The following is a 23,194-nucleotide window of genomic DNA, read 5'->3' on the forward strand; positions in this document are numbered from 1 at the left end:
GCATAGCTTTGAAGTATCTCAACATAAAATTTTTATCAATTACAAAATGGGGAAATGGTGACATTTAAGGTGTTAAAAGCTAGCAACTTGACCAAGCGTTCAAGATTGGCATCACCAGGGGTGGGATGGATTGTGGTCCTGAGCCTCCATTGTGAGATTAACTTGGGAAGAGCACAGCATCGTTTCTGAGGTCTTCCTGCCAGGAATGAATGATCTGAGTCTGGTCATAAGAAAATCTCATAAAGTCCCAGATTGAGGGACATCCTATCAAGTGAAATGTCTGTATTCTTTAATCTGTCAAGGTCATGAATTAAAAGGAAAGACTAAGGAAATGGTCCAGATTAAAGAAGATGAAAGAGTGGTAAAAATAATCATAATGCATAATTTTGGACCATAAGGAAAAAAACAGTATTGGGAAAATTCAAACAGCATCTGTGGATTGAAATGTAGCATTATATTATAAGAAAATATAGTAAAATGACCTTACAACTGGGCATATTACTCGGATACTATTTTTATCTATTTTAAATAGTGATTTTTTCCCCAATAGATATCTAAGGAAGAGAGTTCTGTTAAAAAACGAACAAAGTTGAAAACAACTGCGTAGGATATTATTTTTAAATAAGTTGTGGGACAAGTTACATTTCCTATTTCATTTTGTTAGGTGACAAATTAGAACAAAATACAAAGGCAGGTATCCTGGAAAAGTGGACTCCTATCTTTTAAATGGCATATTTTGCCAGATAATCTGGAAGAGGGTGGAGTTACTGACTGATAATAAAACACAACTGTATGTCATTTGACGTCTTTAACTTGTGATACAAGAACCTGCATTGTTTGCATCAAAGCCAACTGATTAGCTGTAAAGATTCTTTCAACACCTTAGAATCAATTAATTGGTTTCCCCAACACTTGAAGATATAATACAGCAAAAGAAAAGCACCAAGAAAAGCTACTTTGTTAAGGAATTGTGCCCAGCAAGCCTGCCAGAGCATCAGAGCATTGATTTTCTACCACGGCAATCTTGTACCCAACCCTCTCCCAACATTTGGCAATGTTGAGAACACTTTATTGCCACCACTAGGAGGATGCTATTGGCATCCACTAGGTAGAGTCCAGGAATGCTGATAAACACCCTAGAATGCACAGGGCATTCCTCCAACAAAGAACTGTCCAGCTCAAAATATCAACAGTGCTGAGATGGAAAAAATCCTGCCCTATAGCACATATTATTCTTTTACAGAAGTGTCAAGGGTAAACTTTTAGACTGTTCTAGATTCATACCTGACCTTCTAAATGCTTTCTCTTCACTCTTCTGTTTCTGCATAGCTCTCCAGTGATGGACTGATCTTTCAACTTCACTTCCTCGTTAACTCAGAAATGGAGTTTATTACACTATGATGATTTATTATGATGTCTTTTTGCCTACCTACCTCAAAATTCAAAATTACTCATTCTTCCTGTATTTAAAGAGTCATGACAGTAAATGGGAAACTCTTCACAAAAAAGTAAGTACACAGTGCAAACTTCAGCTTTGTAGATCAAGAAACTTGGTTTATTAATTAAACCAGAGTGTATCTGTTCAGACAACAGTGATTCCTATCTCTTTTCCAACAATTCCTATCATTGTTTTCTTTTTAGCCACCCCCAACACACACACATAAGACTCTAATAACCAATGTTGCTGCCCTATGACGTGACATAATTCTTGCCAAGAATCTTTAGCTAGAATAATTGACTATTATAACCCCATCAATGAAAAACATGTAATTTCTATTAGGTTTGTTGAAATATTAGCAATAGTTTGAAGTTTCTCTTTCCTACCTTCATTGACTCACCTTTACCAAACCCATAAGAAGTTAAAGATTTATATGATCAGTTTATTTAAGAGCACTAGAGCTGATGCAAAAGAATAGAGCTTGTAATGTGTCCTCAGATTTTTCTTCTTGTTTGGGGTTTGGATGGAATATTGGTGAGGTACAAATTAGGGCAAAGAAAGTTGGAAAGCTTCCCAAGGAAAATTCCACTAAATTGGTGGTCACATAGAATTATCTCCAGAATAAATTTAATCCAAGGGTATTGACACTTCATTTAGGAATGGATGTTCCTGGTCACTGGCAAGAGAAACTAGGAGATAGATCTGAACTCCAAGCAATTCTTTCCCTAATTCATCCTTATCTCAGTCAGATTATGACATCATTGAGTTGACTTCAGTTTCTCTACATCATCACATTCCAGTCATGAATTCTTTAAGCACACACTCACCCTCAAAATGAAGATTTGAGAAACATTCTATATTTATCAGCAAGGTATGTTTCTCTTCACACGAATATACTTATTGATTCTATGTTGATTTTGACTATATTCAACCATGGAGAATGTGAACCTTTTGTGACCAGGTTCCAACATTTGGGGACTATCTTACTGCAGTCCTCTGTTTAACTTAAATACACTGGGAACATAAAACACTGAACTAAAAGTGCCATTTTACATGAATGCTACAGATAAGTACAACTGCATTATTTCCAAAACAAATATCTGTGCCCTCATCTGTGTGTGCCTTTTCTAGATCCTCAACTTTTAATAATAGCAGGATGGACAGGCTTTCCTTTCCACAAGTTATCAGTGTTGGCCAGATAGAACAGAACCCATTTTAACTAAATATCTCTGAAATCCTCACTAAAATGAACTTGTGGTTTTCCATCAATTTCCTTCTGAACTGTGTATAACCTGATGACACTTCTCAGTAACACACAACATTGGCATGCTTTGTTGGATGTTTCTTTTAGATCAGAGCAGAGATTTAAGAGTTGAGATTTATTGACCAAAAATCTTGCAGAAACTGTATGCCAGATTTTTATTATCTCTCTCTTCCCTTCTTCACCTTTGCCCCAAGCAGCTTGAGATCACTTTGAATTTCTGAATCTAGATTCTTCAGTTATTAAAACAAGACTTCCAGCAGTCAAAGCCTTCAGTTACTTTCCACTTAACTGACTTTTCAAGGGATTTTGAAATGACAAATAATAATCTTTCCTTATTAAACAATTTAAAAACAGAAATTACTTTTAAAATGCTTTGTAACAGATGAGCTTGGTTTGAATTCTCTAAGATATCAGAACACTTGTTTTCTTGGGTTTCTACAACTGGTCAACTGGTAAGCTTTCGTCTATGAACAATTTTACAAAAGCATAGTCATCCAATACCAATTTTAAAAAATCAGTAATACATTTTAAGTTCAAGAATTCTTCACCAATAGAGTTCTCAATAATCAGATTTCATAGTAGAGATTCACGATGTGGCTCTAGTTAATAGAACATCTGTTCTATAGAAGATATTCACCTACAAAAGATCAATTCTGAAGAAGAAATTATCTCTTGATTTGGTAACTTCCAATAATACACTCTGTCTCACTGGATGTTAGAGACCATTTTTCCAAAAGGGACAAAATCAAAATGATTTCTACTTTGTATACAGAAAACATATTAAATATATACAAACTTTAGTCCAAAGGATTAGTGCTTTATTTAGAACTGGTCATTCCTGGTTAATATCCTATTATAAAATAGGATTTTCACCCAGAAGTGGACTGTGAAAGTGGCTATAACACAAGTTAGCCATCAGTGCCCAGACTACGCAAATAACGTGTAAGCTCACAATCCATCCCCAGAGGCCTGCATCACAGAAGGAGGTACCACCAGTGGGCTAGGAGAGGAGCCCTGCAGTGATACAAGAATAGGCAAGAGGTGCAGATGGGAAGAAAAGCCTCAGAAATAAGCAGATGCCACGAAAGCAGCAGAGGTGACTTCAAATCTCTCTAGCACCAGATCAGAATTGGTTCCAGTGGCTCAGCCAGGGATCAGCATGCTCATAATAGTTCAAGGCCCCTCACTGTGGAGAGGGAAGAGCTAGCAAGACTGAGAACTGAGCATGGCCAGGGGAGTAATTATAGCATGGAGCTTAAGAGCCTCTGGCCTGACCTAGGCTGATTTCAGTTTACCTGCTGAGTGATCTTGAAAGATTCTTAACCACCTCTGAGTTTTATCATTTGCCTATAAAATGTGAATCACAACTGAACTAGCCTCACAATGTTGTTGAGAGTTCAATGAGGTAATAAATGTACAGAACCATAGAATATAGCCAAGCTCTATTAGTTAGTTAGTGGCTGTAATACCAATATTATTGTTGCTATTATTATTACTGTGGCCTGATCCAAAATACAAATGATTGTAGAAACCACTCACAGCTCAGCACTGTCAGCAAAATCAGGAGATGTTTCATCTAGAACCTGTGTGATGGTGACAAACCTCACTTTTCTGTGTGTCATTTCCTTTGTGCAACGGAACTGCTTGGTTTCTAAAATCACTTCCTTAGATATTTAAAATCTTTTTGAGTCTAAATGACATAGAAAATTACCATATGGCACAAGTTGTTAAGAATCCCAAATAGAAAATTTAAGGTCATCAACCTGTATTCAATTTTGCGGGGAAAAAAATTGTGTAAGTAGTGTAAATTTATAAAATTATAAAAAGCCTATCAATGCTGTGCAAAATCAGTGCTTTATTAAAGGACTCCACTTGCACTACTGAAAATAATTTAGTATAACTAAGTTTCCTTTCATGTCATATAGGCCTGGGTTTGAATTCCAGCTCTGCTATTTATCAATCACCTTGGATAAATTATTTAGCTACCATTTTCTCACCTGTAAAATGAAGGTAATAGTGACTTTTTTCTAAGGTTATGGTAAAGCTAAAATACAAATACATACAAAAAAGTATTTAGCAAAACAATTAGTATACAGTAAATGCACAAAAGTGATATATCATTAAATATGTTATTAAAGAGAAGTGCAAATATTCTTGTGCATTTTTTTTGAAAAAATTTTAATTTTGGTAGAAACCAAGACAACATATTTATCTTCTGAAGAAATTACTGTTGACCTTGTGCAAGTTATGTAATCTCTCTGACCCATGCTTATCTTATGTTTAAAACGGGAAAGTGGTACTAGGATATTTTGAGAATTAAGTAAGATATGAAAGAAATTCTAGCACAATGCCTGTGCAAAAGAGAGGATGCTTTAAAATCATTGTGAATGTAATTTATCACACTTAACAAAACTTTGTTTACATTTAACTATTTGAGGTATAGAAATATACCATTTTTAAAAAATAATGAGATGAATGTTATTTAGAGTTGTCTTTGTTTTTTCTTAAAGAAAGAAAAGAGCGGAAGAACAGGCCTGTGATGGCGGTAAGCGCCAGGGGTAGCTCTGCGTAGGGTGATCCAGAGCTTAATCTACTTTCCTTGATGAGGTCATTTGTACAATAGAGAAAGCATCCACTTGTTTGTAAAGTGATCAGAATGAAAGTACCAGGCATTGTTTGTTGAAATATTCCTTTTCACTTGTAGATCTCTAATCTTTGCCTTTATAGGCGGCCTGACAAGTGAAGTGGAATGCCAACAACCTTTTCTCAACAAACTAAAAGGGGATAGAGCTGGCAAGAAAAAAAATGTACTTAAAGAAAGGGTCCAGGACTTCAAAAAGATGACACTCACTTAGAGAAAAACAAACAAACTTTAGCCTTAGCAGAGGCAGGACAAGCTCAAGGGTTTTTCACAGTGTGAAACTGGGGTCTACCCCAGACTGGGTCCAATTAATACTAACAAATTAATTCTGATTGGTTCACTCATCTCACCTAGAAACATGAAAAAGTCATCTGCTAGAGGCTCCACCTAATTGCTCACAGGTCTTTAAATATCTAAGAGCACCAAGTACATCAAAACTACCCCTATTACATGTCAATGTGCAATTTAAAAAGAAAAAGAGAGTAACCAGCAAGACTGTTGGATATATTGTCTGTATTTCCTTAGTTAATCGCCACTGCTTCCCACAAACTTCTATTCCCCCAACTCTGCTACAGGCATTAGAAAACAGCTAGCTATCACTTGCGGCTATTAAATTCTCATAACCATTATCTGCCTTTTCCCAGGTCCTTATCCTTTTGGCCTTTGCTCTCCCTTCCCCTATATTAAGCAAGCAGAGAGATGCAGCAGAGTACAGGGCACTGAAAAGAATCCACAAATGCTGTGTGACCATAAACACATCACAAAATGCTCATCTGAAAAATGAGTATAATTCCTACCTCATCAGGTTTGAGAATTAATTCATATGAAGCATTTAGAATAGGACCTCACACAAGATGGGTGCTGTTGGGGGATCACACGTCCCAGTTTATCTGGGCTGGTGCAGTTTATGCTTGTTGTCTCAGCTTTCCAACTTGACACTTGCCATTCTCAAGGAGTCTTGGTTTGGATGACAATTCATGTGCTCAACCTGTGTGAAAGTGGTAAAGCTGCTATTATTATTGTTATTAGTAATTTGTTAACATGCAAATATACTTTAGTGAAGTTTTGATTATGAATTTATATATGTTGAGATATTAATACATGTTGAGATATTAATACATATTCCAGAATCAGAAGTCATAAAAAGAGCTAATTATTGCACATTTACTTGCTGTATTTTTTATAACATTTTTTACTGATTTATAATCATTTTACAATGTTGTGTCAAATTCCAGTGTTCAGCACAATTTTCCAGTCATACATGGACATATACACACTGATTGTCACATTTTCTTCTCTATTTGATGGAAGTTTCCTGACCTTTCTCAAGCTCAAATCCTCTGCAGTAAAGCCAGATACTATAGTTTCTGAACTCAATGGTTGTAAGAATCTAATGAGATAATATATAAAATATTTTGTCAATTATAGCATTTGATTTAATGAAATATAACTCTTGGATTAAAAATTGACATACAGAATCATATTACCACAGATGCCATATTTAGAAGCTGGCTTAATATTTCCACAAAACTTTTATGTACCTAGTATTACAGATGTATTACTTGATTAATAATATTGAGTTTTAAAAAAGCCATCAAGGAATCAAAATAATCTGCTTGCTCAACCAAGCAGTAGGAACTCAAACTTAGCCCTTCCTACTTTTGGACTTGATTTGAGCACTTGAATAGGCACAATAGACTCAGTAGTTAAGTGCTGTTCAGGTCTTTGCTTTGCCATTAGTGAGCTGAGTAGCATTAAGCAAACTACTTATGAATCTAGGTCTCAATGGGGGAACATTGTTACCTATTCTAACAAAATTATGAGACATAACTAAAATGATGATTATGAAAGTCTTAGCACAGTGAACTTGCTGTGCCTAATACTTAGTAAAATCTAAGTAAATGTTAGCTATTATACGTAATTTTTAAAAGTTATTAGCAAAGCACTGAGGTGAGCTCACTCTCTCTATTTTAGGATACATTTTATCATCATGGAGTAGGCGGAGATCAACAAGGAGAAGACTTAGCTCCTGACCTAAGAAAACCCTAAATTGTATCTTATGGTTGACCTACAACAAATGTTTATTAAATAACTGCTATGTACGAAACACTCCATTAGGCACAGCGCAATAGGAGAAAAAAAGTAAAAGCTCAATGAAGATTATAATACTGAGGATGAATTTTAAAGGTCTCATGGAGACAAGCCCATGGATGGTGACCTTTTGGATTGGCTCTGAAGGTTTAGACAGGCAGTGGGGATGGCAAGAACAGTCTAGGTGAGGGTGAAGGAAAGACAGATTTATTTCCAAACATTTAGCTGACTATTGGAGTTAAAATGCATATGTGAGCTATTGGTGTGAAACTTAAAAACAAGATAATAGATTTTTAAAGTCTCTGTATCAACCCTGCTCACAATAATCCACAAAGTAGTTACTCTTCACTCACTTAACTTACTATATCATTTTTAGCTATATTGGATGTCTTAGAGGTCAAAGACATTTGGCCCACACTGAACCTCTGAAAACCATATAAGATAGGATAAGTCAGCATTATTTTAAATTGTTTATTTTTATTAATTTTTAGGGGGAGAGATAATTAGGTTTACTTATTTATTTATGTTTAGAGGGAGTACTGGGGATTGAACCCAGGACCTTGTGCATGCTAAGCATGTGCTCTACCCCTTGAGCTATACCCTCCCCCCAAGTCAGCTTTTTATACTGTGTTTTATGTAAATAAGCTCATATTATAATCATGATAGCTTACTGCTGATAAATTTCATAATAACATTAGTGGTGTAGAGAAAATCAAATATGATTCTAAATACCCATAAAACCAGTTTGAATTTTTCTCCAATTCAGTGTCATTCATTCCTTCAAAAAAATTCAACAAATATTTTGGTATATATGCCAAGAACTATGAATAAGGAATTAAATTTAACTGAGATTATGGAACTTTCTATGCCATTAGTCCACTGTAAACAACAGGAAATAAAATTGGCTCATAATTTCCACAGCCATAGTCTGTGAATGCCAAAATCTATCACGTATGCCATTTTCACTCCATCTGAACTGATGTGGTCTTTTCTAAATTGGTTTATCTCCTTAGATAGATTCTGTTTTTGGTTTTGTTTTAATTTCAGAAAATGAGATGCTCTGCTTACATGTTTCAGTGTCCTGGGTCAAGGCAGTATAAATCATCGCTATTGAAAAAGCTGCATAAATGTGTATTGAGTGAAATACAGTTGCTACATTTGTCTAATGGCTAAATTTAGCTTTCCAATGCCAATTAAAGCTGCCAATCCTTTACTGAAAGGAATGTTTTCAATCCTGACTGCAAAAATATATATTTACTCTCCATTGAAGAGTATATTTTTTCCCTTTGGCAGAACAGATCCCATTTCTGCATGTTGTTATCAGACAGAAACATAACTGGGATTATAACATCTCCTAAAACTCTCATTTTCAACCTCAGAATCTTCAGCCCTCTTCTGACTCTATGTTTTATAGATGTTTCACTAAATCAGCAATCACTCTTGAAAAATGTACATAAGCAAGGAAATTTTATATAATTTTAAATTGTCCATCTGCAACATTACTTCAAGCCACTTATACATGTAATCAAATCAATTATTCCGGTGTTCAACCCAATAAAAAATAGCACTCATAATTTTTTTAAGTGGAATCATTTGGCTAAATTAGACGCCTTCAAAACTAACCCAATCTACATGCATGTCATCATAGAATTAATTTGGGTGCACTTTTGCATGATATTTAAAGAGAAGATATAAACGGGGAATATTAGTTAGGAAACAGATTAATTTTTTTATGGTACCCAGAGCAATAGTCAAAAAGGAACACTGTAATGGTCATTAGCTCTAGGATTCTAGCCGAAGCTGACTGATTCTGAGGAAGGCTTTTACTTCCCTCTAAAACAGCAAACATAAATACTTCTTCATAAATATCTTATAGATATACTGCTTTATAAATGCAAGAAATATTATTGGTTATATCAGTAACAAAAACAACTTAATATTTTAAATAAATAACTAAAGCACCATTTTTAAAAAGCAAGGTTGGTGGGGGCAGTTGGGGGGCAGAGAATTTAAGTGTTGGCCTTGAGCACTTCTCAGCAGATTAAGGCAGAAACAGCCATGCTCTGTTTACAATGTTTCTAAGATCAAGGAAAATGCCAAAATAGCTAGGTTATCCATGTGTTTAAGTGACCCTACTTCTGACGTTTAGATCATCAGAATGATAAATAACATTGAAACCAAAAAGTTCTGTTTGGGGCAAAGGAAATAACCCCAAAATGTGACTGAGTGAAAAGCACTAATATTTAGGGAAATATGAAGGGCTGCTTGGGCAGGGCTGGTGGTTCGCCACCTCCTCAGGCTCCATTTCATTCTCAGCACTCCTGACGGTACTTACTTTGAACTTTAAGCACTTACGTGAACATTAAGCATTCAGAACTAATGAAGTATTCAAGTTATATTTTACCCACCCTGGAAGAGCTGTTTTCCTTATGTCTCGGTAGGTGCTTTAAGAAGGAATAAGTAAATTAATAACCCAAGATTTTTTATTTTCACCATTGAGAATTTATTTTTCTCCTTATTTTATTATGAGGAAGAAAATTTAACACCCAATTGCCTTTTGCTCTTACAGCAACAGAACAGAGGACGTCTTGAAGTGTCTTCTAGCTTTAAGATTTGGGCTCTCCACTTTTCAAGATGTCAGAGATCTTTGGGGAGTGGGGAATAAAAGGTTGCCTGTGTAGAAAATGCACGTGTAGGAAGGAGGGAAACTGGTGTTCATTATCCTCCCGTTTACAGGGGTGCTGCCATCATTTGCAGTGGTATTGAACCCTGCTGAGCAAATATTAACTCCAAAAGCCACTTTAGAACGGAGAGAATTTAGAACAACAGCAGTCCTACTACTGCTCCTTCCAGCCATGGTATGATGCACAGGAACACAGTCGGCCCTCCAAATCCGCGGGTTCCGAGTGCCCGGATTCTGCGCGCGCTGCTGAATCCGCGGATGCAGCGCTCATGGAGGCGGAGCCCGCGGCTCACAGGCCCAGCAGCACTACACCATTTTACGTAACAGACTTGAGCTTCTATGGATTTTGCTATCCACGTGAAATCCCCTTGTGTATACGGAGCGACAAATATATACACACTGCACAGTCTGTGACACTCTTTACTTAGTGGCCTGCACATTCAAATGTGGTGGGCAGTGACTGCCACTGTCTTTTCCTCCACTCTGTTATCTTTCCCTTTATTCAGAGGGAAAGCTAGAGACATCCCTCCCCGACTAAAAGGCCTCTATATCCAGAAAAACATATAACTACTGTAAGGAGAGAATAAAGACCCTAGTGTATCTCTATTTCTGTATTTCCTTTTTTTCTAAAATCTGAACTGTACAATCTATGAGCATAGGCATCCCAACATCAGTTAGATTCTTTAATTCTGTATCACTCTGTTACCCACCAAGGAATTCAAATTTAACATAGTTTGCAGCTTAAAAGTGGCGCAAAATAAAATTTCAGAAAATGTCATGGCAACACATCAAACATTTAATGTCAGGTTCCCTTATGTTCATTGCATTGCAAAAGGCAACCACCAATTATGCAATTCTGGAATGGTATTTTACTTTGTAATTAAAAACCAGGTTCCTTGTACTTGGTATTTATAGAGCATATGTGCAACGCAACAGCTCCTTGGGAAGGAAAGATGGTATGTTTGCACTTTGAAAGACCTCTGCCTACAATGCTGTTACAAATATAAGTTGTTCTTTGTTAACATTGCGCACATAACTTCACACTTAGATGTCTTATCAAGGAATCGCCAAATAGCAGGCAAGCATAAACCCCTCTGTTCAAAACTTGGGGTAGATTTCATTAGACAATTTCTTTGTTCAACGTGACAAATACCACCTAGATTTAATCATAATACTGAAAAATTCATCTGATATGTTCTTGGCCTTTGTTTTACAATCCTAAACTGACATTGGGCTATTTGAATACAATTTGAATAACAATGTACCAATTGATCTGATGCTGAAGAAAAGAAGATATCTAAAATTGCCAAAAATATCCCATCTTGTTTATGATCTCTTGCTTCCCCTTTAGTAGCAGAGCTCCAAAAATTAGAGGCGTACATTTTAATGAAGTTCCTTCACTTAAGTCCATTCATTGGTGAAATTCTGTATGCTGATATTGGGGGGCATCCCTTATTCTGATACAATATAGCTTTCAATGTGCCTACGTAGAGTACTACAAACATTTTCTTTCATATCACCTTATAATTTATTTTCAGCCAGTGGAATGAAGTCTTTATCTTACTAAGTAAAATAAATTAAGGTACAATCATAAATGGAGGCATCTTAGCAAAGGACATACTTTAATTAGGATACTAATAAAACCTCAACTATGTAGAGAGCAAATTTTTTGATATTGCTAAATCTTTCCCTTGGTAAGTACCAACTTCTTTTGATATCTGAACAGTTTTAAAATGGAAATAATTCTCAAATATATTACACAATTTTCTACCACCTTAAACAGGGCATATTGATCACAATAAAATTTTTTTCAAAATGACTCAGGGCAACTTTGAGCACCATATTCTAATATAAAAATGACCTCAACTTACTGTAGCATTTTACAGTTTTTTTGTTCCCTCCTAGCCACTAAGTGTTTAGATTTTCCTTCTGAGTCTTGTCATTGTGCATAGGAGGAGTAAAACGTTTTATTTTTATGACTTTCAATCTGCTTTGGATTTAGGAACATCAAGAAAAGTAATTGGAACTATGCAGGAACCATGAGTACACAAACAACAGCTAAGGACTCGGGGGCATGTCTGTCAGCAAATCTTTGAGCTTTCTTGTGTGGACTCTGTAATGTTCAGGTTGTCTACTCAGAGGTCTTTAAATAGCTCAAGTCCCAGGCTATCCCACATCAGGTAGGAGAGCTACTGATTCACTCAGTTCTCATAAAAAGGGCATCACTCCACTATAACCAATTCAAAATTCATAGAAAGCAAGTAATTTATTATTGATTCCTGGGAAAGAACTTGAACAAGAGGTAGTCAGTTGTTCTTTAATTAACTATGACAATATTTTTAGTAGTAAACAAAACAAACTCAGGAAAAACCCCAACTGAGAGTTGATTTGTCAAAAATACATCCTTGATTGGTAATATACCAAACACTGAACATATTAATTATTATAGGATGGAATTTAAAATAAAAGGCCTACCTATTTTATAGCCTATCTATGGTGTTGAGGTAAGAGAAGCGTAAGATCCCACTTATAACATACTCCTACAGCACAGACTCTAAATGTGATGTTTTAGCAAAACTCCAGTATCAGGCTGAAATCTCATTCAAGTCTGTATGGTATAACATGAAGAATCTAGCACTGTAAAAATACAATGCTAGATTTCAAACAGCTAACCACTAGGGAGCTAACTAAAACTGGGGGAAGAGTGAAGAATGACTTTCATTTTATAGTCCATATTTACATATAGTTTAACTTTTTTTTAACAACATATGTGTGTGAATAAATATGTATATGTAACTGTTTTTAGTTAAAATTCCTTTGATGACAAATAAAATCACAAGAAACCCGACTCAATTCCATTTCAAACAAATACACAAAAATTTCATTTTGCAATGACTCAAATACAATCAGAATTTTTGCTGCTTACTTATTCCTTAAATTTATACAGGTTGGTTGTACTGTTTGCTAGGGCTGCTGAACAAAGTACAACAAACCAGGTAGCTTAATTAACAGGAACTCGTCTCCCAGTTCTGGAGGCTAGAAATCCAAAATCGAGATGTTGGCAGGGTTGGCTCCTTCTGAGGACTGTGAGGGAAAGATCGGTTCCAGGACTTACCCCTTGGCTTGGTGATGGCACTTTTCATGTGCCGATGGTATTCTCCCTGTATATGTGTCTGTCTCCAAATTTCCCCCTTTTGTAGGAACACCAGTTATATTGGAGAAATGCCCACCTTAATGACCTCATGTAAACTTGATTTCCCTGGTAAAGCCTCTGTCTCCACATAAAGTCATATCCTGAGGTACTAGGGGTTAGGACTTCAACAGACGAATTTTGGTGGGACTCAGCTCAACCCATACCAGGTACCAGGTGTCAACAACCGAGAGCTCTCAAGGCGATCTTGTCAATCAGACCACGTTCTAAAGCAGCTTTGGGCCCACTGCCTCCCCAACCTTACTGTGACACCTCCTCTCTCTTTCCTCCTAGATTCTGCTCTCAACTACAGCAAAGGTGGAAGCAGCCACAGATCACCTCTGCCATCAAGCAAGTCACCATGACAATTCCATTTTCATAGTCTTTTTCACTGTTTTCAGGCAAGTAATTCAAAGGGAAGCTGGAAAATATCTTTTCATAAAAACAGAAATTTTCCTGAAAGTTGAGAGTCCCGCCTACACACTTCCTACACAGACCAAACCAGCATTTAATTTTCTCCTTAGGGAAAACACCATTGCTTGAAAACTCATTTTGTTAGTGCTGGCACAACAGTGTACTAAAGCATATTAAAACCAAAAAAATATTCAACACATGCAGATACTGAAGCTGGGATTCTAATTTTACCTAGTTCTGAGTAAAAATTTTCATGATAAAAGGGTATATCTTGGATTAACATCCATTTATATTTTCCTAACTCCTGTTTTCTTAAGTTCCTATTTTAAAAGATCCCAAATTTCCCGTATTTTTTTGTTTGAAAATGAAATTTCAGAGATAATTGTTTTATAGAATCATAAAGAGGTCCTTTAGCAATTAGCCACTGCAAACCACGTATCAGGAAATTGGACCCAAAGGGTATTGCTTGGTGATTCTGAGTTAATCACCAGAAGAAAATGGTCTTCCTTTGATAGACAATACCTCCCCACTGCCACCACAGGCTCTAAGCATACTTTCATAATATTTACAACAAGGAGACCTCATAGAATCTTTATAAAATAATTAATTTGTGGGGAAAAAACCCCCACTGCATATATGCCTAAAATCCAAAATGTATTTGTTAAGGCCTGGCATAAGAGAAAGACGGAATTTACTGCCAATAGGTGCACATTTATATACTGAGCTTGTCCATGAAAACAGAAGATTACCAAAGAACATATAGCACACACAATATTGATATATTAAATGTTAATACTGACCACATAAATCAACTTAAAGAGATAGCTCCCATCTTTCATATAATACTTTTATCAGCTTTTTATACAGAGGTCTATTTTAAATGTTTTTAAAAAATATCTACTCACTTTGATATTCTGTTCTTCAATTTGTAAATCATATTCTTCTTCCTGTCAAACTTGTCGTCCACAGTAAATCTAGAATGGGATGCCTGGCTAAATTTCCTTTGTTATGGATATTACAAAATCAGACAGATAATATTTTCCAGGGATTTGAGACCTTCCCTGTTGACTGAATGAGCATTGATAACAGTTTAAAACACAGTGTATACATTGTGAAAAGCATATGGTCATGACTACATGTATAATTAACTTGGGAGCATAAAGGTGGTTTAAAGTCCATGACACTCTTATTTTGAAACTTTAAATTTTATTTAGATTTCTAGTAATTCCTAAATAACTTATGCTTTTATCTATTGAAATGCATTTTACAATTACAATACTTGGCCTTAAACAAAATGTAAAATTAAGTCAATGACTGCCTGAAATTAGAGGAACAAGATCTTCTAAAGAATGAAAACTTCAGACGGACTCAAACGAAATCCTTTTTTATTTCAAACTTAATGGTTGATCATTTTTCTAATATTTTAGTAGTTTTCCTACTTTAGTAAATATAGTATATAAAAATTGCTTTAACCTCTTTTATGACAGAAAATGTTACAGTGCCTTAGAGTCACTGATAACAATTACAATTAAATGGTTGTGTAGATTTATCTGGAAAAGTATGACATATTGATGTGAACCTACGTTGACCCTAAGAAACACCCTGCAATTATTATGTTGTCTTTTAAAGTCTTTGAAATGAGTTGTTGTTTCTTGTTTGTATTTTAGAGCTACTCATAGACCCTTAGCAGAAATATGGTGCAGTCACAATCTTTTCTCAATTGGACCACCATGCATCCTGCCAATTTCTGTGATTTGTCTTTCTTCTTCTTACAGAGAAATCCTAAGAAAGCAAACGATGGTTCCTTACAATTTCACTTTACTGAATTCCAGTTAATTAAGGCTTTCTAAATCCAAATCAAGATAATATACACATGAAGTAAAAGGTTTCTTTCTTGATTCATCTAGTTGAATTTTATTGTGCAATTACCTATACTTATTTAAGTCCTTTATACAAAAATTAGGATAGAGCATTCCCTTAAGTCCTGAATATGTCCCTATTTTTTCCCTCTGACTGTTAATAAAAATAGTTGTATTTTTTTCAGATGTTAGAAATAATTTTATTCATTTTGACACATAAGAAGTCTAAGTTTATAGGAGGTCAAAAGAGTATTAAAGGCCACTCCTATACCCATGCCCTGGGAGAGTCTCAACCAGAGCATGGAGAATCAGGAGAAGGCAAACAACGGGCCAGATGTTCAACGTAGTTGTGATAGGAGGTGGCATCTCAGGATTGTCTGCTGCCAAACTCTTAAATGAACATGGAGTTAATGTTTTGGTTTTAGAAGCTCGGGACAGAGTTGGAGGAAGAACATATACAGTGAGGAACGAAAATGTTGATTACGTAGATGCTGGCCGGACTTATGCAGGACCGACCCAGAACAAAATCTTTCGGTTATCTAAGGAACTGGGTTTAGAAACCTACAAGGTTAATGTAAATGAGTATCTTGTTCATTATGTCAAGGGGAGAACTTATCTATTTCGGGGCACCTTCCCTCCAGTATGGAATCCCACTGCATATCTGGATTACAACAATCTGTGGCGGACAATGGATAATATGGGAAAGGAGATCCCAGCTGATGCCCTGTGGGAGGTTCCACATGTGTGGAATGGGGTAAGATGACCATGAAAGATCTCATCGATAAAATCTGCTGGCCAAAGACCGCTAGGCAGTTTGCATCTCTGTGAATATCAGTGTGACCTTGGAGCCCCACGAGGTGTCTGCCCTCTGGTTCTTGTGGTACGTGAAGCAGTGTGGAGGCACCACTCAGATATTCTCGGTTACCAATGGAGGCCAGGAATGGAGTTTGTAGGTGGATCTGGTCAAGTAAGCGAACAGATAATGCAACTGCTCGGGGACAGAGTGAAGCTGAGGTGTCCTGTCACCTCTGTTGACCAGTCAGGTGACAACATCACCACTTGGATGCTGAATCATGAACTTTATGAGTGCCAATACATAATTAGTGCCACTCCTCCAAAAAGAAAATAAGTTTGACTGCCAAGATATACTTCAGACCAGAGTTTCCATCAGAGAGAAACCAGTTAATTCAGTGCCTTCCAATGGGAGCTATTATTAAGTGCATGATGTATTACAAGGAAGCCTTTTGGAAGAATGATTATTGTGGCTGTATGATCACTGAAGATAAGGAGGCTCCAATTTCAATAACCCTAGATGACACCAAGCCAGATGGATCACTGCCCGCCATCATGGGCTTCATACTTGCTCAAAAGCTGACCGCCTTGCTAAAATCCATAAAAAAATACGGAAAAGGAAAATCTGCGAACTCTATGCCAAAGTGCTAGGATCCCAAGAAGCTTTACAACCGGTGCACTATGAAGAGAAGAACTGGTGTGAGAAGTAGTACTCCGGAGGCTGTTACACCGCCTACCTCCCCCGAAGGATCATGAATCAGTACGGAAGGGTGATTCGCCAGCCAGTAGGCAGAATTTACTTCGCTGGCACGGAGACTGCCACACAACGGAGCAGTTACATGGAAGGAGCAGTAGAGGCCGGGGAACGGGCAGATACAAAGATCTTGAATGCTTTGGGGAAGGTGTCAAAGCAAGACATATGGGTCAAAGAACCAGAATCATTGGATGTTCCAGCTGTAGAAATCACCCACACCTTCCAGGAAAGAAACCTGCCATCCATGTCAGGCCTGCTGAAGATCATCGGGTTTTCCACGTCGATAACTGCCCTGTGCTTTATGGTGTACAGATTCAGGCCGCTAAACCGATCCTCAAGTTTCGGCTTTGTGCTTTCTGCTTACTCTTTCCCAGCAACATCAAAAGCAAAATCTTGAGAATGTAAAACGGTGTCATCGGATCATCTTTAAGTGTTCTGATTTAACCCTTCAGTTTAATCTCCATCAGTGGATCACTTCATTAATTTCAGTAAGATCAAATTCCATCAAGAGATTTGTCTGTAGACCACCTCGTGTTGATTGGTAGAAAATAATCCTGTGATCAATTTCTTGATTTCAAAAGTTAAAGTTGACGTGCTCATAAGGAAAAAAAAAAGAGTATTAATGGAGTGCTTGAAATAAACAAGCTGTCCGAACAGTTTCATTGTGCAGAGATCTGCAATCTAACCAGTTTTGCTGCAATGGAATTTCTTATACAGGCATACAGACATACATGCACATACATATCTACATGCACTGATTTAATGGGATTAGTCCTAGGCACATTCTAAGGAAACAATGATATTACTCAAACTGTGCCCATAAAACACCTTAGAATAGCAGCAGAAGAACCACTATGCTAGGGAAGAGAGAAGTTTCTAGCACACTGTGACAGGAATACCCTGACTTACTGACAAGATTCATTACAATTGGAGGAAAATGCATGTTAAAAGATAAATGTTTAATGAGGAAGGTATAGCTCAGTGGTAGAGTGCATGTCTAGCATGCACAAGGTCTTGGGTTCAGTCCCCAGAACCTCCAATAAGAAAATAAGTAAATAAATAAGTCTAATTATCTCCCCCTCAAAAAAATTTAAAAGATAAATGTTTAAAGTAAATGACCACTGGTTTCATTCCCGACACAGAGAGGACACAGCTTGCCGTTTATTTCTCCCGTTGATGGTAGGCTCCTTGACTGCAATCAGGCGATGCAGGGACCCTGCCAGAAGAAATGCACACACTAGTCTAGCAGAGCCCAAAGGACCCAAGATGACTCCTAGAAGGGCAGGCACTGTGGTTCCACCAGTCCCACGTTGCTAGTGCCATGCCACTCCAGGGCCAGGACCGTGTTCTCAGGCCTGTTCCTGAGCTTGGTCACTGAGCAGAGAGGTTTCTACACTCCTATCATTCGTAGTTATCTCTCTGGTCCTGCTCCACTTATGTTCAGCCTCATAGGTTTTCAGTGTCAATAACAAATATGTTTTCAGTGTTAAAAGATTTCAGTCCTCTCGCAAATCAGATATTGTTCAATATCACTTAAAATCCTGATGAAAATTATCAGCCACAGAAAATCCATAGTTCAATGGAGGCCTTGGAAGGGTTAACATTTTCCAAAAAAAGCTTTTTTTTTTTTGTTCCACTGGGTAAAAAAATATCTTCCCTGCTTAGCTTCAAGGAAACATTATTTGAGACAGACTCAAACATAACTTTTGTTAGTTACATTCATGACTTTCCACTGGCCTAACTTTTCATTGCAAACACGTGCCAAGAACACCATAATATGCTCTCTGGTGAGGCATTTTAGGCATATTCTGTGACTCTGCTCAGTCTGATTCTTCTGCCTCCATGTTCCCCAAACCCATCCCTGTCTGTTATTCATAACGTTACTTATCATATCAGATCTTCTCTTATAGCTGTCTGTTTGCAGACTGTTCTCCCCTACAAGACTAACAACTCCTTAAGATAGAAAGTCTTCCTTAACTTTGTACTTTCTCTTACACTTAGTATACTCACAATGAACCACAAGACCCCCTTCCACCTTGTACATTTTGTTATGTGACATCTTGCCCTGCTCACATTCTGATCATGTGAGATGCAGATGTGAAAGTATTTTGAAAATGAGAAGAAAACCCCAATCCAAATGCAAGACACAATTTTAATCTATAAGATAATAAACAATAAAAACTGCTTTCTCTGAACAATGTTTATCAAGGATGATTTCTTAAGTCAGTTATTATAGCTCTGTATTGATGTCTTAAATACATTAATATAGAAAACAGCATGAACATTTCTGAAAATCTTTCTAAAAATTTGTACGTGTCATGGAAGAAAGATGCAGAATTGATGTACAATATTGCATACACAGCTCATGCTAAGTGAATATGAATAAGCAGAATTAGTTTTTTAAAAAGCAGCATGTTAATTAGTAATAGGTAGGTGATAATATGGAGAAACCAGCCATGATGATTAATTTTATGTGTCAACCTGACTAGCCACAGGGCAGCTGGATTAAACATTATTTCTTAGTATGTCTCTGAGGTAGTTTCTGGATGAGACTAACGTTTCAAGTAGCAGACCCAGTAAAGTAGATAACCCTCCCCAAAGTGGGTGAGCATCATCCAGTCCACTGAGGACCAAAGGCAGAGGAAGGAGGAATTTGCCCTTTTTCCTGCCTCACTGATTGAGCTGGGACATCTCATCTTCTCTGGCCCTTGGACTGGGGTTTACATCATCTGCTCCCATGTTTCTCTGGCCTTCAGAATCAGACTGAATTACACCACTGGCTTTCCTGGGTCTCCTGCTTACAGTTAGCAGATTGTGCTCAGCCTCCATATTTACGTGAGCCAATTCCTCATAATAAAAAACTCTCTCTCTCCCGACCAGTTTTTCAATCACACTAAGCTAGGTGCTGCTATGAAGGGATTTGGCAAATGTAATTAAAGTCCAAGTCAGCTGACTTCAAACAAATCCAAAGAGAGATTACCCTTAGGGGACCTGGCTTAATCAGCTGGAAGGCCTTTAAAAGAAAGCTTAAGACTTCCCTGAGCTAAAAGACTTCAAAGCAGCAGTTGAAGGTACAATTACTCTCTCTTCCCCCTGGATCGATCTTCCTGAGTGGCTGCTTCCTGAGGACAAACTTCAGCCTGTGCTCACAGGGTTCCAACCTGCTCATGACTTTTTCTTCCTGACCGCCTGCACTGTGGACTTCAGGCTTGCTCAGAGACCCCCATGATGGCAATATGTAGGTTAGTCCCATGTCATAAATACACACATGCACACACACCCCACACACAGATTCCCTTCTTATTCTATTTCTCTGGTTCAACCCTGACTGATGTAGCAAGAGTTCAATGAGTATTTGTTGAATGAAAAAAATAAATATAATAGAAAAACTGGAAGAATATGCTATTATTTATCTATTGCTGTGTAATGAATCATGCCAAAACTTAAGGGCTAAACACAGTAGCAATCATTTATCATCTCTCATGTTCTTGATAGGTCAGGAATTTGGGAGGAGCAGAGTCTGCAGCTATTGCCTGGGTTCTCTCATGAGGTTGCAAAGCCAGGGTGTAGTCATCTGAAGGTCTGACCAGGGCTAGAGGATCCACTTCCACAGAGGCTCAGTCACATGGCTTGTGGGTGGATGCTGGCTGTTGGTAGGAGGTCTCAGTTCCTCTTCTTATGGGCCTCTCCAGGGACGCCTGAGTATCTCCAAACATGGTGGCTAGATTTCCTCAGAGGGATCTATCCAAGAGACCGGAACAGAAGCTGTGGTTTCTTTAATGATTTAGTCTCAGGAGTCACACACAGTTACTTTCAGAAGATTTTAATTCTCACATGGATCAGCCTGATTCCATAGGGGAAGAGGCTACACAAGGGTGTGACTATCAGGAGGTGAGGACCATTGGACGCCAAGTTGGAGGCCAGACACAAATACAGAGCAAAATACTAACATCGGATATCTCTGGATATTGGGATAAAGTGTATGCTTTTGTTCTTTGTGCTTTTCTGTCTTTTTAAAAAATTTCTACAATGAAAATGTGTTATTTTTAAATCAGAGACAAATACGTGTTTTCATCTATCTGTATGTATATATACATATACGCACTTTAAGGCACACTGATCTTGGAGAAACTGTCACCATCTCTAAAGTTCTCTAAATTCTTCTTATATCCAGGATTGAATTTCCATAGGCCTAAATATAAAATTTCTCCCACTACAATGTAACTAAATCAAGTCATTTGGAAGAGCATTCACCTGGATATGTTTTAGAAAAGAAAAAAGGCATTGAAATTAAAAAAAAAGTTTCAAAGATAAACTCATGTTTTAAAGTACAGAATACTTTTAACAATAATATCTTCTATACCCATATAATTAAATGACAATATAACTAAGAAAATATTTGGGTAGTGGATGTGGAAAATGGAGGTGGCAACATTTATTTAGAAAACTAGACACTGATTTTCAAATTTACAAAGATGTTACAAATAATCACCAGTTAAAATAAGCTACATGGAAAATTCTTTCACTTTTAGAACTTTAATTGCTTTATTTTGCATCATTTTTTTAGGTTTAAACTCATTTTATAAGTTGTATGTTATGGACTGATTCATGTCCACCCTCCCCAAAATTGACAGGTTGAAGATATAACTCTGATGTTACTGAATTTGGAGAGAGGATCTTTGAGGAGATAATTAAGGTTAAATGAGATCATATGGGTGGGGTCTTAACCCAACCAACTAGGATCCCTGTAAGGCAGGGAAGAGACACCAGGAACTTGAGCACAAAGAGGAGAAGCCACATGAGGACACAGTGACAACCAGTCTCTGCAAGTGAAGGAAAGAAACCTCAGGAGAAACAAAACATGCTGACACCTTGATCTTGGACTTCCGTGAGAAATGAATTTCTGGGTTTAAGCCGCCTAGTCTCAGGTATTTTGTATTAATCCTAGAAGATTAATACACTGCATAAATTAAGACCTATGATAACTGAGCAATATCTTAAACAATAAAATATTTTGAGTACTGATGTCAGCCATATTAGTCTCTGAAAATTTTGAAAATTATGAAAACAGAAAAAATAATGAAATAAAGTCATTTACAATCTACCACTTACTCTTCACTTTACAGTATTTCCTTCTATCCTTTTTCTATGTATATATACTTTTAAAAAGTAAAATTAGAGTCACCCCATTATGCATGTTCTTTAATCTTAGTTTTGCATACATATATGCTTTATATATGTGTGTGTATACATATGTGTATGTACATATGTATATATATGCAGAGTGTATATATATATACATGAGTGTATGTGCATATGGGTGTGTATATAATGATCATATGATGACTCTTTCCTCTGTTTAGAAATACTCTTCAGAGATGTGATTTTAGTAGCTATGTAGTATTTCACAGATGTACATACAGATAATGGCTGTTGAGTGTTCATTGTATAGATATGCTGTAAGACTGCTATGTATTTGTATGTCTTGATTACACACACTTCTTTCCTACTAGACTAGATCTTTTAAGATATAGATGTGACTCTCATCCTTTTCCTCCAGCATATAACACTGTTTCTTGGCACAAGGATGACACTTAATAAAGTTGAACTGAGCTGAACTAGATTATGATTACCTTCTCATTTCAAGAATCAGTGTTTAGCACCTTGCAACTGGTGGCTCCACCCTAATTTCTCCATCCCACTTTAAGGAGGCGCATCCTCAGACCACGAGAGACACAGAATACACAGAGCAGTGCCTACAGGGGCGTTAAGAGCACTAGTCTAGAGGGGAAATCTGATCACACAACTTCCCTTGCCAGTTTCTCCCACATTTACATCACACTTTCCCCTCCAGAGAAGGACTGAATCTCTCTTCTAGATCCAGTTGAAAAAGTCCCAAGGAAAAAACTGTGGGAAGGGAGCAAGGTACACAGCTGGTGTGGGTGAAGGACATTTACCAGGAAAAGTGGAACTGATTCTAGAAGGGATGGAAGCTGGGGAGAGGAAACAGTATGTTTCCCAGCAGAAGATCTGGACAGGATTATACACGGGGGCCTCTTGTCCCTAAA

At 37.1% G+C, this 23,194-nt stretch overlaps 1 long non-coding RNA gene and 1 pseudogene across 12 annotated transcripts in view; both read left to right on the forward strand.

Annotated features, from left to right (window-relative positions):
- The first annotated feature begins 1,185 nt into the window (after positions 1 to 1,185).
- LOC140697700 (uncharacterized) overlaps positions 1,186 to 23,194 on the forward strand; it is a 71,825-nt gene continuing 49,816 nt past the window's right edge. For 6 of the 12 annotated variants that reach the window (XR_012074929.1, XR_012074926.1, XR_012074927.1 and 3 more), the window contains exons 1-2: positions 2,209 to 2,309; positions 13,602 to 13,708. This is a non-coding gene — a long non-coding RNA (uncharacterized lncRNA). Of the gene's footprint in view, positions 1,509 to 2,177; positions 2,310 to 3,598; positions 3,799 to 5,212; positions 5,248 to 7,317; positions 7,619 to 13,601; positions 13,709 to 23,194 lie in introns of those variants that run through there. The other 6 variants (XR_012074931.1, XR_012074935.1, XR_012074936.1 and 3 more) reach the window with 6 other exon arrangements.
- Positions 15,881 to 17,523, forward strand: LOC102531874 (amine oxidase [flavin-containing] A pseudogene; annotated as a pseudogene).

The sequence above is a fragment of the Vicugna pacos genome, chromosome 8 (assembly GCF_048564905.1).
Source record: "Vicugna pacos chromosome 8, VicPac4, whole genome shotgun sequence".
Lineage (NCBI taxonomy): Eukaryota > Metazoa > Chordata > Mammalia > Artiodactyla > Camelidae > Vicugna > Vicugna pacos.